Raw genomic sequence first — 7,567 nt, forward strand, 5'->3', positions numbered from 1 at the left:
GTTATCTGTAATTCTTCTAGCTACAAGGAGCAGTTTTAGTGAAGGCAGATACATGAAAAAGGCATTACTAAGGTTAACTTTCCTAGAATGATAGTAAAGGAGAAAGTTATTTCATTCAAATGGGAAAATGTCAAATGATGACCCTTACTGCAGTGGGAAAGCACTGAAATGGCTTATGGAGAGATGCGTAAGATGCTATTGGCATCTTTGGATATGTTTAGACATGTGACTCCTGCACTTTCTGGGAATAGGACTTGGCAGCATAGGTGGTCCCTTTGTCCTGTGTTCCCATAAGACTCTAATAAAAAAGATTAGGACAGGTTACCTCTACTCAAGTCTCTGCTGGACTGAGACCTAATTTATTTTCTTTTTCCTCATTTTGTCTCAGATCCTCTTGACTATCAAATGCAAACATCTAATGGCATGATTTCAGTGACTTCAGTAGAGTCTCAATAGTAGGTGTGCCCTTCAGCACTTTTTTTAAAATTTTTTAGATGTATTTTCTTAAATTTCCCCAACATTTTTTGAAAGAGTGCAAAAAGCAGCAATTTTTAATCTTACTGATTTTAAATTTATTGTCTTAAAACAGGTGAACAGTAAAAGAATATCCAACGAAGAACCAGCATGGACAGTAATCAATTTGTTTGACTTAAATTTCATTAAGAATATGAGATAGACTTAACATTGACAGTTTTATTTGTCAGAATGTCAGCTTGATAGTTGGAAAAATCAGTCGTTAGTCACCTCCCCAGTACGTTTAAACTTTAACATTTGGAGCCATCCAAAAATTGCTGCTATATGGAACAGGCAGGTAAGATCTAGTTTGCCTAATAGCTTATGTTCTTTATTCTATATTCTGAAAGAGGGCAGTTAAAATAAAGCCTTTAAACTATAATCATCAGTACATAACTGACCTGAGGTGATACAGCCAGAGAGGCTGAGCTTTAAATACCCTTTAAGTAGACTTAATAGGAAGGTTGCCTTTCTACGTTACCAGTTGCACACAGCTTATTTAGTCATCTTGAGAATCTCCAGGTTCTTGCTGTTTGAAAGGGTAAGTTTGGATATTTATCAACGAGATTCATTGTTACAGAATTTCTCTGTAAGTAGCATATTTCTTAATGTTTCACCATGCTACCATTTTTAAATTTCTAGTGTAACTTTAGAAACCTATTAAGTTTAAAATTTCAGGCTACAACGCAAGAAGTTGTAAACTTGTTAGACTTTTTTGGTTTAAATAGTTTATATCTTTATAAAATAGTGTACAAATCCATCATTATCACAAACAATCTCAGGCGTAATACTGCTTTTTTTAATTATTCAGAAGATTTTTTGGCTTCTCTTGTAGCAAAATTTTGTAATATGTCATAATCTCATATGAATTAAAATACCGATAGCAGGTATGATTCATCCTGTATGTTACTCTAGCAAATTCTCACACTTTATCGAAGATTAATTCTGCCCAGAGTATTTATTCCAAGCCTAATAGATCCTTGTCTAAAGCCTCTAGATCTAGTAATGATACTTTGTTCAAATAAGATGGCATTTCTCCCTGTAATACTTTCATTTTACACTTCTTCTGAAGTGAAGGTTTTCCTCCCAAAGTCTAGTTGGCCTAGTGTCTTGAGGCTTCACACCAAGTGTATAAATCTGTGATTATGTCACTTGAGTTGCCCTCAGGGGGAACCACTAATTCTAAGAACCTCGGAATAACAGGTTATTCAGTTGTAAATGTCCAATTTTAAGAATCTAGTAGAACTGAGCCCTGGTGCTGTAGCCACTTTAAAGCTATGAGCAATACTAGCACAGAGAAGCTCTGTGAAAGGATGGCAGCTTGTGGTCTCAGGCTCATTGTTTGCAAAAGAATGTATTAAAAACTTCAGGACATATTTGTTGCTTTTCATCAAATGGAGTATAAACCTCCCTGACTGCATGTACCTGATTGAAAGCTCCCTGCAAATTTCAGATTAATGTGCTGTAGTCCCTTTCAGGACAGACTGCTTCCCACATGTTTTGGGATGAAGTTATGCATCTCCTGGAGACAACAGAAAAACTTTAACTGACTTGAGTGTGGGCAGGATTTCTGAGTTTATAATCTCATTTTTCAAGTTGTCCACTGAAATACTTAAAAATAAGCAGCAGAATGCAGGCAGGTGCATAGTATAAAGTTTGGTTTGATTTTCATATAATGTCCAGCCAAACAAATTCTAAAATCTGCATAGCTCATTGAATTTCTTTTGCTCCATTTAAATCTCTCCTGCAATAGCTTCTAATTGTTAGCCATAAATTCATTATTTATGTACATGTCTAAATGACGTTAAAAGTTTTCATTCTGGAAGTGGTGAAAGCTCCCATATTCCCTATGAAAAACGTACAGAGAAAAATGACACTACAGTATTATACTTGTTTTGTTTTTCTGACTCTCAAGTAGTTTTTAATTCTCTGTTGATGATAGTGCTTTGATGCTAGAGATGCCTGGCTTGAGAACAAAAGTGGGTTCATAATGACCCAGCTTTCAGTGTGCTTGAAGCATCAATTTCTGCTCAAGCAGCACATTGTTCACAGTATTTTTGTAGCTGCTGACTGAATCCTAGGTCATCTTTTCAGCTTTAAAAATAATGCATAATATCGACTATTTAATAATGCAGTGGAAAAACAATAGATATTGATCAGTGCAGATTTCTCACAAATCCAGCTGTTGTTACACATTTCTGGTTACTGTCTGCTGACAGTAGTTAAGTAAAAACTAAGGGTAACTTCCTGCATGTAGTGAATCCATGTGCACAGTGCACATTATAACAGAATATATATTTTGCATTGTAGTTTTCTTCATAAAAATATGATCTGCAGAGCATGTGACTGTCTTGCATCTAGTGACAGTTCATCAAGCTCGAGAGATTAGTCACAGAGAAAGATTATCCAGCCTACAGATGTCTATATAGAGTCTAAGCTGCATTAGCTAGCAAAGCAGTAGTGGGAAGCTTTGCACTGGACTGGAATGCACTCTTACCTTCTTCTCCATCTCTTTCAGCTCTCTCGAACCGCAAAGATGTGTGACCAGACCTTTTTAGCAGTTGTATTTGGTCCATGTGACAAGTGCTCCAAAGAGAAGCCCCTTAGGGCTGTTTACATCAAATCAGAACAACTCAGCTACTGCTCGCTATGTGTGGAAATGGTACGTTATTGATTTTATTACCCAGAATGTGGAAAGACTGCAAAAAATGGGGATTGGATGTATTAACGCTCTGTTATGTTGGATTTTTCTGGACAGCAAATAAGCATTGCTAGGCCTATAGACTGCCAAACAAACACCTCTGCAGACACCTGGTGTTTCCATGAGCCTGCAACAGTGGTGGCCCCAGGGTTCAAGGATACTTTTTATGATTATTGATTTGAAAATGGCCATGAGCTTTTTCCCCTAGGGTACTTCATTCCTCAGCTGTGCAAATGTTATGTGCCTGTCTAAACTCTGCAGTATATGCAAGTCTGCTTGGCCTATGATCTTGAGTGCTTCCCATTACCTTTAACAGAACTTAACAAAAAAAGATGAAACCATTGCAATAAACTTATTCACCAGCGACTAGGAGATGTGAAGTTCATCTAGTCTGTCTAATAAAAACGAGACACAAGTGAAGCGCTGTCATAACTCCTTCGTGGCCCACATTTCATACTGAGACCATGTTGTCTCGTATGCTATGTGCAGTACTTGGGTGAGAGCTGGAAGTAGCTACAATGAGGATAAGGTGGGAAAAGGTTGCACAGCAGTGGAGTGTTTTCTGTCACCATGTGTGTGCATCACCACAGAAGGTGGTAATAGGGGAGATTAGCAAACCTGCTAGCCTGACCAGCAGGTCCTGCCAGAACACCTGCATGAAGTTGATGAGGTGCATGAACACCTGATGATGTTGGAGGCTTTCTAATGTCCAGCAATTACTGGTGAGGTGATATCCCACTCTCCTGGTAGGGAGCACTGTTCTAGAGAGATCATGGTGGGGTTTTTTTAGGTGAAATAACAAAGCTAAGGTCATGAACCTCTGTGGCTACTGAAGAGCTGGTCTCCAAAACTCCTTTTGTAAACTTCAGAATTTTGTTGTCCTGATTATACTCCAACTTGGAGTAGTTTTATTTTATCTTCCTGAATCACTGTGTATTATCAGTTGGAGAAGATACCCTTCACTGTTTCCTCCCCAGAACTGGTCCCCACCATGACTGAGTAGGGTCCAATAGTTTGTTGCATTTAAGTGTCAGATGAAGTGACCTCTGCAGGAATGTTAAAAGGTTTAACTAGCTGTGTTTACAAAATGCTGTTCTACAGGCAGATGAGAGCACTGATTTGGTGGTTGTAGGTTGTGCAGTCTGTACAGTTCACTGGCTGATGCAGTGCGTTCTCATGCGTTACATTGTTCAGGAGGAAATTTAGATGTAATGACTGCAAGACAAAAGACAGTCCCTTCCTGGTTTATTTACTTCTTCTGACTTTGAAATGCTGCTTTGTTCAGGTCCTTCTTGGCCAACAGCCTATAAATAGCTATTTATCCAGTAAATTTTTGCATGACTTGATAAGTGCATGCTGGAATTGCAGGAAACTGACTGTTTGTTATTTACAGTTCCTGCAACTTTCTCCTTATTATTCGCATTATGGAAGTTAGACTCCTACCAACTGAAACATCTGCTAGGTGGAACCAGATTGAGACTTCAGGAAGAATTGTGTCAGTACCTAACAGCCTGTTAGGCTTCCTATTAGCACTGCAGTAGGATCGTGGGCTTTCTGGTAGATCTGGCTTTAGCTTCCTGCTTCATATTTATTTTATAAAAGATTTAAAAACAAATATTCAGAACACAGAGAGCTCTTTGCACTAACACTGAAATACATATGGTAGGGAAATTGTATCCTTTACTTTTTTGAATTGATTTTTCAGAGCTGTGGGTGTGCTTTGGCTTACATCAAAATGCACACTATATCCTTGCCACACTTGTGCATGTGTTTGTGGATGCATGTGCATAATGTGGTGTATAGTTGGCTGATCCTTTTGCAACTTCCCGATTTGCACATGCAACTCCTAATTTCAGTCCAGCAGATGCACACATAGATTTTCATCAGCCAGTCTTTGTGATTTCCCCAAAATTAACGTATGTTGAGGGATAACAGAATTAGAAGTTGCTGATTCCCAGTGTTGAGATCATCCTACTTCAATTGTTTGCATTTTAGACAAAATAATCTTTTCCCTCAGGGGTTTTGCTTGCTTTGGAGATTGGTGCTAATCAGTAGAAACTCAATCAGTGTCTGCTGGTTTAGTTTCCCCACAGAAGTATTAGTAAATTAGCTTACAATTTAAAAAGAGATCAGCTGGTGAATTAGTGAGAGTGAAAACTTATTTTAAAGACCTAACTTTTGAGATAGGCAACAATTTGTGACATGCTGTTAAACCCTCAGTTTTCCCCACTGTCCTTATTAACGGAACAGTGCCAACTTTCTTCCATGCATCCCCATCGCTACAGTCTGGTGTATTTGCCATGTGTGGAAGGTAGGTTTATGATTGCAGTAATGACTGGTTTTGCCACAATTCTTGGTGATTAATGTTTCTGTAGCAGCTCCACAGAATAATGCCCTATAGAAAGCTGACTACTTTCACAGTATTTACCTCAAAATAGCCTCAAAATATATGAAGCCAAGGGTCACCTTGCCTTTGCTCCATTGGGAAGAGTCAGAGAAAAAAAGCTATCTTATAAGAAGCTGTCCTCATTTTGGGCAACTTGGAAGCTCACTGCTGCTGAGGACATAGCAGCCAGTTTGGAAGTGGTCAGCTTTCTGGGGAATGCTGGTGGTCAGTATGAAGCAACAAATACTTTTATGCGCCAGTCATTACTGCACAATTAATGGATCATAACATTACAAAGTGAAGTTCAGTTACTTGGATATTCCGCATATCATACCTCCTGTGCAGGATGTTTTTACAGCCATTTGTCCTGTGCTGATGTGTTTTGAAACTCATCTGAAAGCAGAGACCAGACTAAGAGGACCTTTACTTTATCCACTGCTGCTGACTGAACTGCCATTTCAGATTAAACATGCCTTCAGCATAGTGAATTCTAATACTGTGTTAACAAATTATTTACTACTTACAATTTTTTTTTAAGCAATTGCTAAATACATTGTTAAAAGTACATTGCCTTCAGTATGGTTAGATTTTATAAAAAGGGAGAAACAAAAAGCCTTGATTGTTTACTAAATGGTAACATTTTTCTTTTTTAGTTGACCTAGTACTATGTTATCCTCTAAATTAATCCAACCCTGGTTCATTTTATTTAAAGCTCCCAAATGGCCTTACTCTAACCTGTGTTTTTTGCATGGTTAGCTAATGACTAGATGGGTAGTGAAGCAGCTTGGTCAGATGAGCTAAGTACTTTTTTGTTTGGGTGTTTTTTTTTAATTCAAACTAATGAAATACACATTATGTGTCCCACACTTCTGTAGTTCACTGTTTGGTAGAGGCTTGTCTTTCACCTCATGGCTCTGCTTATCCCTGTCATCTTGGGACTGGTATCATGTATCAGTCTGAACATGTATGGTTCCCAAAGACTCTCACCTTCCATGCTGTTCTTTGTAGACTTTTTAATCCCATTCCCCAAGGCAGTGAGACTGTTCACATCAGTAAGGCAAGAAAGTCTGGGTTTTTCACTGTCAGAACTGTGCCAGCTATCTGACATACAGGTATTACCTAAGCCAAATTCTTTAGAGCTGATGCGTTCCTATCAAGGCAAAGGAATTTCCTATGTTTTTTGTTGGATTTAACTTCTGAGCGCCTTCACGCTTATCAGGTCTCAGAAATAGGGCATTTGTCATAGATTAAAATCCTTCAAAAATGAAGTTTCTTCTTCAAAATCTTCCCCTGCCACTCCCCCAGGATACAGCTGCATTATTGAGTTTAATATAAGTAGATTTAATTTTTCAGACATGAAGATAACACACTAGAAGATTCCTGTCACTTTCCTGCTAAAAGATGCTTTTTTTGTTCTTTTGGTATCACTTTAAAAATACTGAATTTCTATTTCCTTGGCACTGTCAGTGTGCTGGAAGGTATTTCCAATGTGCTGTTTACTCTGAGGGGCTTTGAAGGATGTTCCCATATCCAGCAGTATGTGAACTCCATAGATTATACTACCTACCTACTTTTTCTTTTGCGGTACTGAATCTAACTGGATCAATTCAGTTCAGGGTTCTAGATCAAGTTCAGGGTTGCCTATGTGGCCATCGGGCTCGTGGGGTTAAGTCACACCAGTTTCTGTGGACAATGAGAAGACTGGAAACACACCGTAGTATGGTTACAGAAGGTACCCAGCTCCTGTCTGCAGAGCCATTGACTAAGAGAGACCTTGAGCACATGGCCAGACCAGGGCCTGAATTCAGCCTCCAGAGAGACAGGGGAGAGCTCATCAGCTCTGCCTGTGCATCCCGGTCAGAGAGCGACATTGCTGCTAAGCCCGGTGTGGGAAAGGACTTCTATTTTCTCTGGGACACACACCATGTCCAGGATGTGCCCGGAGTCTAAACAACAGCTGCAAACAC

This window comes from Mycteria americana, chromosome 6 (genome assembly GCF_035582795.1).
Source record: "Mycteria americana isolate JAX WOST 10 ecotype Jacksonville Zoo and Gardens chromosome 6, USCA_MyAme_1.0, whole genome shotgun sequence".
Classification (NCBI taxonomy): domain Eukaryota; kingdom Metazoa; phylum Chordata; class Aves; order Ciconiiformes; family Ciconiidae; genus Mycteria; species Mycteria americana.